The following is an 11,272-nucleotide window of genomic DNA, read 5'->3' as shown; positions in this document are numbered from 1 at the left end:
TGCAGTGGTCAAGACACTCTCCACTATCAATAATACAAGCCTGCCAAAATCGCCATCTGAATCTGTTCAGTATCCTCTGTCTCGAATGCAATGGAATAAATGTATGTTTGTGAACCAATTAATGGTTGAAGCAATGATGGAAATGGTGGATGAATCAGAGGTGCAGAGTCGTGCGGCATAACAACTGATCAATGTTTTCAGAGACAGTGTGGTAAAGCGGCAAGAACTTGCCCACATGCTTATGGGCGCCATCTGTGCTGAGGTTGCAGATTGTGACGTTGTAGATGGTTAGGTTCTACTCATTTATTTGCACTGGCATCAATCTTTGATTGCCCAGTGGATGTAATTTCCTATAATATATTCTGGATGTGCAACATTATTCCCTATATGCCATACCTTTGCTCGTCGTAATGGGCTCAAATTATCTAATTTGGCCTAAAGACATGAACGAATTTTAGTGGGCCCATTGAGTTAATGGGTCATTACTAGGCCGAAAGTTAATGGTCGGCCCTCTTACCTCCCGGGTCGTTAATAGGCCGACATCGAAGCGGGCAACAGGTGGCCCCAATTTATTTCATGGGTCGTTAACAGGCCGTTACTAAGCGGGCACAGGTATGACTATCTTGATTCTGTCATAAATTTGTCATGGATGTACAGGCATGACAAAAAAAGCGACCTACTGTGACAAACACGTATCATCATGGAAGTGTATTTTTTTTGTAGTGCAAAAGGCGCAAACGGTCCCGGGCCAGGTAAGGTGGCAACCTTGGGAATACCGTGCGTGAGGCCGCAAAGTGATATTATGTGTTACATGCTAGATCCGTGTGACTTAGGATCGGGGTCCTGACAGCTTTGGTATCAGAGCCTGACTGCCTGTAGGATTACCAAGCCAAACTGGTCGAAGTCGAGTCTAGAAATGCTTTAGTTATATAAGGGAATTGATTGTGGAAGGGAACATAAGGATCTTTTTACTCCTTATCCGTGTGTCATTCTGATTCTGAGTCACCCTCATCTTTTCTACAGGGTTAAGAAACTAGGCCTTCTCGTCTATCTATCAGGATGACGAGTTACTATGCTAGAGACTTATAGCAATGATGGATTCAATTCTCAGTTCAGTTCCTACTACTTCCTTGTGTTGACAATTGGTCTTAGAACCTTGCTATTGTGATGTTGAGTGGTTATGCCACCATTTTGCAGGATGTCTCAAATAATTTTGAGCATTTACAGCCGTTATGTTGTCCGAGTCATCCCATGTTTCTAAATAGTCTGATGCATTTGCAAATCCCTTCTTTCCATTCACGATGTTCCTTTGGGCCAGATTAACCACACTAACTGGTGTGTTGAGGTACTTCATTACCTCGACATATATGTTGGAGCTATTATTATGACCCTAGGTGTCTTAGAATATCACCTAGTAATCTAGCCATGTTTTGTGTTCCCAGTGTGATGATTTTGGCCATCATTCTCAAAAGCATTCTGTGATGCCACTTAGTAGGCATTCTATTCCTGGGTTCTTGAACCCAAGATTCACCCTACTTACTTCATTGTGATAGTGTTTGCTAGTTCCTTTAGGATATTAGTAACCTTTGTGATAGTCCTCGAGGTCCGTGGTATTTCCTTTTTCCAAATACCATGAACTACTTATGGCAGAAGTTCCTCGCTGAACCCAAAGATCACAACCAGAGTGCTCTTGATGAGTTCTCGATTCTATGTTGTGACTCTGCCAGTTCTACCTTTCTGCATGGGTTATCCGGAAGAAATATGTTGAACTCGTTCGAGATGCTAATCTATGAATGCACAACTCAAAAAATCGTATGTTCCTTGAGTTGCCCCTCTTTAGTTATATTTCGGCCTTCATCTATCAGTTGATAGTCAAGAGCATGTGTGCATTCATGTTCAGCGATGCCTTTTACTCTTGTGGTCCGTCAAGCCGCTCTAGTTCATAAGGACTAGGAGAAACAAACTCCAGTACCTCATTCATTTCTTGGATTGGGTTAAAGTAGTTGTATTCCGCAGATCAAAATGCTAAACCAGCTTTTGTTCTATTCTACCTTGAAGTATTACCCCCTTTATGTCAGGATTTTCATGAGAATTGCACCACCTCTTATGAATTTTTGACACAGTGATACTTTTTGCCATCATTGTTCACTCTTCGGTTCCCGTGTTGTTGTAACCGGAATGCCGACAAGTGAATCATGATGTGTGAAATCAATAATCCTAGCAACTTCGTTGCTTGGTAGTTAAGGACAATATTCTCATTCTTAGCATGTTGGTTATTGAATCACCATCCTAGGACTGATTGTGCTACCTAGTCCATTTTGTTGGTGCACTCTTCGATCGACGAGTTGGGAATTGTCAAATCCCTTGCTCTTTTGATCATATCATCTTGCCCTGAAAAGCAAGATTGTTCTCGAGCTTAGTAGCATATCGGTGGCTCGTGATTTTTCGAATATCTTCTCGGAAGTATTACCAGGTTGTCACCTGACCGCTATGTTGAGTTCGTGATCAAGTTAGTTTTTCTATAAACCACCCTTTCTCCAAGGATCTGTGTTGGATATCCCTGAGCTAGTTTGTTAAGCTAAACAACAACTTGGAGAATTGGAAGATAAATCTTTGCCTTACTTAGTTCATTCTAAAGGGATATCTTTTGAGTGTGTGTGTGTGTGTTGAAGAAAGATGACATCTTCATCGATTGGTCCTCGTGATTAGTTATTGGATCAATTATCTTGTAAAAACTTTGATTTGAGTGTGGGCTATTGTCAAATCAAATCAGAACCAACGATATTCGTAATGCTGTCTTACTCGTGGTTGATCCCTCGAGCATACACCATTACATCTTTGGTCTGACCGATGCTATCACCTTGTTCACATAATTGTGGAATTCCATTTATATGGAAACCTGGATGAATTGTTGCTGAGCCCATCGACAACATCCTTATCTTCTCCATAATTGTGTTGAACGTTAAGCTAGTGTTGGAAACTTTGTAAGCAATGCCTTTGTGTTCCGTTCATGAAGCTTATGCTTGGATGGAAGAAGTGACTTCCTCGAACTCATGTGCATTCTATGCAAGTTGCCGTCGTGAATCCGAGAAAGATTGTTTTTGCTTCCTCTGGAATCATCCCAAATTAGTCACGCATATGTGTGAAGTACTCTATGGTTTGATAGGTTGGCCGCCTCCACTCCATATGTGTTTCCTAGCACACCAAGTCACTGATTGATTTGCTCAAGGAAAAGGAGTCTATTGTGTTAATTCTAGATCATGCACAAGACTCCGATATCCTTGATGATGGTTCCCAACCAGAACTCGGTAGTGTTTGTTGTAAGACTACTATGTGGTCATGTTTGTCTAGGACAGCGTGTTCACATGTGTGTAGCAGGACCCGCTCATGTTTTGGAGCTTGCTACCATAGTTCATTTCACGAGAATCTTGCAATGGCATCTTGTCGGTTTGTGTTGCAGACCTACGTTTCCAGACATGCTGTCTGAAATATCATGTTACCAACCAGATCTGAATCTCAGGCAGATATGATGGTTAGAACTTTTCCAAGATCAATGATGTAGGCTCCGGCAAGGTTGATGTTTTGGCCGACACACCTAGTCGGAAGATCTATTATTAGAGCATCTTTACTGATCAATTTGACCATCTTCTCCATGAGGATGTTGTGCGACTTATTTTAGAAGTTGTTCCTTATGGATCATTTGTTCTCCCGAAGCCAGACCTTTACTTGATATTGCAGATACCGAATGGTATTGGGTTAAGCTGGTACATCAAGGAGAACATTAGAAGCGGAGTGCTAAATGTCTCTCGGTCGATCATCCAGATTTTGTTTCCTTGGCATCGCTAAGGTGAAATATGAGAATGTGTTGTCTTCCTTTGCATCTGCATCATCCATCACTATTCATCATGGTAGTATGATGTGCTGCCAAGATCCTCACTATAGATGTTGATAAAACCCTGATGAATATGGAGATGCTCAAGTTCTTGAGAGTACGCTCAGACACTAGGTTATATCCCCGATATCAATTGGAATGTGCCTTTAGTTTGCTGGTTATTCTGCAACCATAGTTTCCTTTCCAAACTGAGCATGCCATTTCTTCGAACTCCTTATAAGGATCGTTTGTAAATTGCCTTAGGCTGGTATAGAGAGTTTCATTGGTCTCCATATCAAAAGTAATTCTTTTTGCCACTTAAGGGAATAATCTATGAGTCACCTTCTCCAAGGTGCCCCGTTTGTTATGAAGGGCAATCAACTCCTCGCTACGTTGACACCCGTTCACCACCTTCTTAAGTGTGGAATTTTTGCCTACCCAACTGAACCCTTGGCATCTACTTCTTTCCATTGCACCTGATGTGTGTATTGAGTCTCAACTCAAGAGATGTTACTATGTATCACCCTGTGAGTTGATCATGAGTTGCTCGATCTTTGAGGAGATCGTTTCCTATAGAATCTCTTTTTGTCGTCATCAAGTTGAATGAAGATCTCGAGAGCAAGGATATCAATATCAACATGAATCAAGGAACCAACGTTCCTATGAAGGGCAATTGGATCAAGAAGATTGTGTTAGCTTTGTGTCCCCTCTGTCTTGTTACCTCACGTCTTGAATCTCGGGACGAGATTCTTGTTTAGTGGGGGTGAGTTGTCACAGCCCTAGTTTAATGCTTGTAATTAGTGGCATTGCATCCATGCATCATATTTAAATTTCTGGAACTTGAATTGAGGATTGTTGAAGCCTCAAAACTTTAATCAAAAGCACGTCAAAGAACCGTGGAAAATGCATTCAATGTTACAAAATGGCCTTAAATAATGTTGGTTATATTTGGCAGAGGTTGTTGCACCAAACCAAAAATAATGAACATTTTTAGGAATATTTTGGCACTGAATTTAAATCATTATTTTATTTGCATTTGGAATTATATTCATAACATGTATAGAATATATTTCCAAATACCCTGAAAGATTTTATGTGCATTTGGAATAGTCCATTCAGCAACATAAAAATATTCAGAGGAATGTTTGGCATTATTTAAGTTCAGCCTTGAATTTTTGAACAGTGGAAAATGTTTAAATAAATAGAAAACAGAAGAGAAGTAAAACAGAGCAGAACTTACCTCAGCCTATCTGCGCGGCCTGCTATTGTTGTCGGCCCAGCTGTGTAGCTCAGCCCACCTGGCCCTCCTGCCAGTCATCTTCCTCCTCTGCCAGTAGGAAGAGGCAGGACGAAGCGCGCACGCGCCCGAGCGCGCCACGCCTCCACCTGCTTGCCTGCCTTCCTGCCAGCGCAACACTGCGAGCCCTCTCCGCGGTGCCGCCCGGATCGAACCCTCCCTCTCTTTCATACTCTCTCTCTCTCTTCCTCGCCTCTGCACCACCATGGCCGAACGCTGATGTCGCCGCCGCTCGTAGTTACCGTAGCCACGGCCTCCCCCTCGCCTCGCTGACGCGTCCACGAGCTCCGCCTCGACTCCCTCGACCTCCTCGACGAACCGCGGGTCAACTCCGGCGAGTTTGACTGGGTTTGACTCCCCTCTGAGTCACCAACACGCGGGCCCGGCCCTACTAATTAATCTAGGATTAGCGCTAATTAAACCAGGATAGTTTAGTTAGTAACCGGCACGCGGGTCCCACGGGTCAGTTTGACCTAGGCCGCTCCGTTGACCGCTGACGTCAGCGTGATTTCATGTTGATTCAGTAAATCATTTACTGGATTTTGTTTAATTCTAAATAACCAGAAAATCCAGAAAATGATTCGAACTTTAAAAAATCATAGAAAATAATCTATTGCTCGGAATGAAATAATTTATATATGAAAAATGATCAAAAAAATCCAAAGAATATGTTTATGCCATGTTCATGCATGTGTGAGCAAGTTAACTCCACTGTTTAGGATAAAAATGATTAGGTTAAATTTGAAAAATAGGTTTGGAGTTGGAATTTGATGTAGTTTGAATTCCACTTCAATTAAAATGACTTGTCGTTGCATTAGCTCAATTCAGTACCTTAATACGTCATATCATTCATTTGCTCGTGCATTGCATTGAATTGAATGTTGTTTCTGTTCCTTTGTCGGTGTTGTTCCCTCTCGGTAGACGTTGTTCCGACGATGTGATCGATGACATTGATGAAGACACAATGCTATCTTCAGAAGTGCCAGTCAAGTAGAACCCCCTTGTTCATTCCGATACAATCCCACTCTCTCGCTCCTGCTCTCTTTTACTGCATTAGGACAACAACGATTCAACTGTTACATGCTGCGGTAGTTGAACCCCTTTCCTCTGCATGACCTGTCATTGCCACAGTAAATAGATGAAACCCACTAGCATGAGTAGGAATTGTTTGAGCCGTGATGTGCCTACTCATTCATGCTTGTTGTCATGCCTGCTACCGCTTAGAGTTGAGTCAGGTCTGATTCATCGGGGATGAATTGGAATGTGGTGAACATGTCTTACTATTGAGAGCTAAGTTTGTGAACTCGATTTGGTAAAGATAGCGGTGAGAGGCCATGTAGGAGTACATGGTGGGTTGTCTCATTGAAACCGCCCTCAGGAACTGAGTTCTGTGTTTGTGATCCATGAACAGCTACTACCACACATTGGGCTCCGGGCACTCCAAACTCTCTCGACTTATTAATCAACCTGATCTCTATCGAGGAGTTGCAACTAGTTTCTGGTGTTTGTAGGTAGTGTTAGTAGTCTACCAAGTGGCACCAGGTACAGGTGGGCTTGGGACAGACTAGGTGCAGTGGCATAGTGTACCAAGCGTCGCCCGTTTGGTGGGCTTTGGGAACCCTGCTCACATCGTTTGGGGCTGTGAGCGACACCCCGGCCGGATCTCCTTGCGGATGGAACCCGAATACGCGATAAACCTGGATTAAAGACTTGTGTGGTTAGTCAGGTCATGGACGACTCCCTCGCCAGACTTCCGCTTGAAGGTTGCCGAGATACACGACGTGTACATGGTGGTAAGTGGCGAGAGCGTGCGTGAAGAAGTACACCCTTGCAGGGTTAACATCATCTATTCGAATAGCCGCGTCCGCGATAAAGGACTTCTGGGTCGCCTGTACAGTTCATAGACAAGTGAAAGTGGATACTCTAAAATGCGCAAGATAAGCGTGAGTGCTATGGATGGCTTTCTCGTAGGGAGATGGGAGAGGATCCATAGTGGTGTATTGATATGGTGAATATGTGGACTCGTGTGCGCCACCTCAAAAGAGTTACCAGCAGTCGTAGTATAGGATAGCCACTGAGTCAAGCTGGCTTGCTGCAGTCAAACTCCACAACCCCTTTGTTGATACTGATGCATATGTAGCTAGTTCTGATGTAAGTCTTGTTGGGTACATTTGTACTCATGTTTGCTTAATTTATGTTTTTGCAGAGAGACTTCAGTCTCACTAATAGTTCCGCGTGGACTTCGACGTTTAGCTTGTTACCTCAGCTACGATCTTGTGCCCTCGGTAGGGTCTTGTAGATAGTCAGGCTTCTTAGCCTTTTTCATTTGTAGTTGTTTGTACTCAGACAAGTTAAGCTTCCGCATGTGCTTATTGCTTGCATGACTTTAATGCTGGGTCATCAGACCCATGTTTGTAATATCTGGCTCCTCGGAGCCTAATGAATAAATACATTGAGTCATAGAGTTTTATTGTGATGCCATGTTGTATTTGCACATATCAAGCATATTGTGTGTATGATTTTGAAATGCTTGGTATGTGTGGGATCCGACAATCTAGTTGTTTATTCTTGGTAGCCTCTCTTATGGGGAAATGTCTCCTAGTGCTTCCACTGAGCCATGGTAGCTTGCTACTGCTCTGGAACACTTAGGCTGGCCAGCATGTGTCCTTCTTCGTTCCTGTGTCTGTCCCTTCGGGGAAATGTCACACGTTGTTCTTTTAAGTCCTTGTAGCTTGCTACGACTTGGGTTCATACGTTGATGACCGACACGTTTGTTGCTGGGTCATGTATGCCTGTCCCTATAAGTTAGTGCCACCTTGGGTTTACGACTAGTCATGTCGGCCCGGGTTCTGTGTCAGGTGGGTGCTAGCGACACCATCATATACGTGATCCAAAAGGCGCAAACGGTCCCGTGCCAGGTAAGGTGGCACCCGTGGGAATACCGTGCGTGAGGCCGCAAAGTGATATGATGTGTTACATGCTAGATCAGTGTGACTTAGGATCAGGGTCCTGACAGTGGATCACTGGACAACGGTCAAGAACATCCTGAAATACCTGAAAAGGACTAAGGATATGTTTCTTGTTTATGGAGGTGACAAAGAGCTCGTCGTAAATGGTTACGTTGATGCAAGTTTTGACACTGATCCGGATGACTCTAAGTCACAAACCGGATACATATTTATATAGAATGGTGGAGCTGTCAGTTGGTGTAGTTCGAAGCAAAGCGTCATGGCGGGATCTACGTGTGAAGCGGAGTACATAGCTGCTTCGGAAGCAACAAAGTTTGGATGAAGGAGTTCATATCCGATCTAGGTGTAATACCGAGTGCATCGGGTCCAATGAAAATCTTTTGTGACAATACTGGAGCAATTGCCTTAGCGAAGGAATCCAGATTTCATAAGAGCACAAAACACATCAAGAGACGCTTCAACTCCATCCGCGATCAAGTCAAGGAGGCAGACACAGAGATTTGCAAAATACATACGGATCTGAATGTTGCAGACCCATGACTAAGCCTCTTCCACGAGCAAAACATGATCAGCACCAAGATTCCATGGGTGTTAGAATCATTACAATGTAATCTAGATTATTGACTCTAGTGCATGTAGGAGACTGAAGGAAATATGCCCTAGAGGCAATAATAAAGTAGTTATCTATATTTTCTTATATCATGATAAATTTTTATTATTCATGCTAGAATTGTATTAGCCAGAAACTTGATACATGTGTGAATACATAGACAAAACAAAGTGTCCCTAGTATGCCTCTACTTGACTAGCTCGTTAATCAAAGATGGTTAAGTTTCCTAACCATAGACATATGTTGTCATTTGATGAACGGGATCACATCATTAGAAGAATGATGTGATGGACAAGACCCACCCGTTAGCTTAGCATAATGATCGTTAAGTTTTATTGCTATTGCTTTCTTCATGACTAATACATATTCGTTTGACTATGAGATTATGCAACTCCCAAATACCGGAGGAACACCTTGTGTGCTATCAAACGTCACAAATGTAACTGGTTGATTATAAGGATGCTCTACAGGTGTCTCCAAAGGTGTTTGTTGGGTTGGCATAGATCGAGATTAGGGTTTGTCACTCTGAGTATTGGAGAGGTATCTTTGGGCCCTCTCGGTAATGCACATCATGATAAGCCTTGCAAGCAATGTGACTAATGAGTTAGTTCCACGATGATGCATTACGGAACGAGTAAAAGAGACTTGCCAATAACGAGATTGAACTAGGTATGAAGATACCAACGATCGAATCTCGGGCAAGTAACATACCGATGACAAAGGGAATGACGTATGTTGTCATTGCGGTTTGACCGATAAAGATCTTTCTAGAATATGTAGGAACCAATATGAGCATCCAGGTTCCGCTGTTGGTTATTGATCGGAGATGTGTCTCGGTCATGTCTACATAGTTCTTGAACCCGTAGGGTCCGCACGCTTAACGTTCAATGATGATTTGTATTATGAGTTATGTGTTTTGGTGACCGAGATCGTTCAGTCCCGGATGAGATCACGGACATGACGAGGAGTCTCGAAATGGTCGAGAGGTAAATATTGATATATTGGACGATAGTATTCGGACACCGGAATGGTTCCAAAGTGTTTCGGGTTTTTATGAGAGTACCGGGGGGTTACCGGAACCCCCGGGGGAAAGATATGGGCCATAGAGGGGAGGGGAGGCAGCCCACAAGGGGTGGCACGCCCCCCCATGGGGAGTCCGAATTGGACAAGAGGAGGGGGCGCGGCCCACCTTTCCTTCTCCTCCTCCTACTCCTTCCCCCTTTCCCCTTCCGGTAAAAGGAAAGGGGGGACGAATTGGACTAGGGATCCAAGTGGGACTCCTCCCACTTGGCGCGCCCTAGGCCGTCCTCCTCCTCTCTCCTTCCTTTATATACGGGGGCGGGGGGCACCTCTAGACACATCAATTGTTTTCTTAGCCGTGTGCGGTGCCCCCCTCCACCGTTTACTCCTCCGGTCATATTGTCGTAGTGCCCTGCGCGGATCACATCACCATCACCGTCATCACGCCGTCGTGCTGACAAAACTCCCCCTCGACACTTTGCTGGATCAAGAGTTCTTGGGACGTCATCGAGCTGAACGTGTGCAGAACTCGGAGGTGTCGTATGTTCGGTGCTTGATCGGTTGAATCGAGAAGACGTTCAACTACATCAACTGCGTTAAGCTAACGCTTCCGCTTCCGGTCTACGAGGATACGTGGACACACTCTTTCCCTCTCGTTGCTATGCATCTCCTAGATAGATCTTGTGTGATCGTAGGAATTTTTTGAAATTGCATGCTACGTTCCCCAACACTACACTCATTGACCCTACACACCTTGCTTCTACTCATGGCTCCATATACATATTCTTAAGCGCGTCTTTGATCACCCGTTGATTCTTTCTACAATTGCAGATAAAAAGTGAGCCCACGTGTTGGACCAAGTGGGACAAAGAGGAAAAAAGGAGAAACATTGGCGAGAAATTGAAAAAAATGTGGTATGTAGTCATTTTAACATGACATGTATTAGAAACAGTTGATAACAACCCAAAATATCAAGGCAATTGTAGATTCGTCAACAAACTTGCTTATAAGGTGTAACACATATATTGAATTCTCTGCAGTTTTCCACACATGTATTTCAACGATATATAAACAATTATGATGGTGGCGGCAGGATGACGGCCTTTGGCGCTCTCCGGCGATGGCTACCATGGCGAGTTCGGCACGGATGCGACCATGGCATGACCTCGTTGGAGGCGGAAGTACTGGGCCATAGGCTCAGGCATGGAGAGGTTGGCGATGGCAATGGTTGCATTCCAATTTTAAGTCAGATTTTCGCTTTTACAGAAAATCCAACCGCCTCCAATCGCGAGTGACTCAGTTTATGGTAATCAACCCACATTCCAGTTGTAAGTTAGATTTTTGCTTATCCCCTTATGTTTCTGATAATCAACCTACATGCCAGTTTTAAGTCAAAATTTTATTTTGCAAAAAACACCCTGATAATTGGGTTAATCAACCTATAGTACATATCAAATGCTTTAAAAAATATTCATATATTCCAACCCTAACTTCAAATTTAACAA

This window comes from Triticum urartu, chromosome 2A (assembly GCF_056163025.1).
Source record: "Triticum urartu cultivar PI428250 chromosome 2A, HENAU_Tu73, whole genome shotgun sequence".
In the NCBI taxonomy this organism is placed as follows: domain Eukaryota; kingdom Viridiplantae; phylum Streptophyta; class Magnoliopsida; order Poales; family Poaceae; genus Triticum; species Triticum urartu.
The sequence above is the reverse complement of the archived record's forward strand: the minus strand, read 5'-3'. Positions refer to the sequence as shown.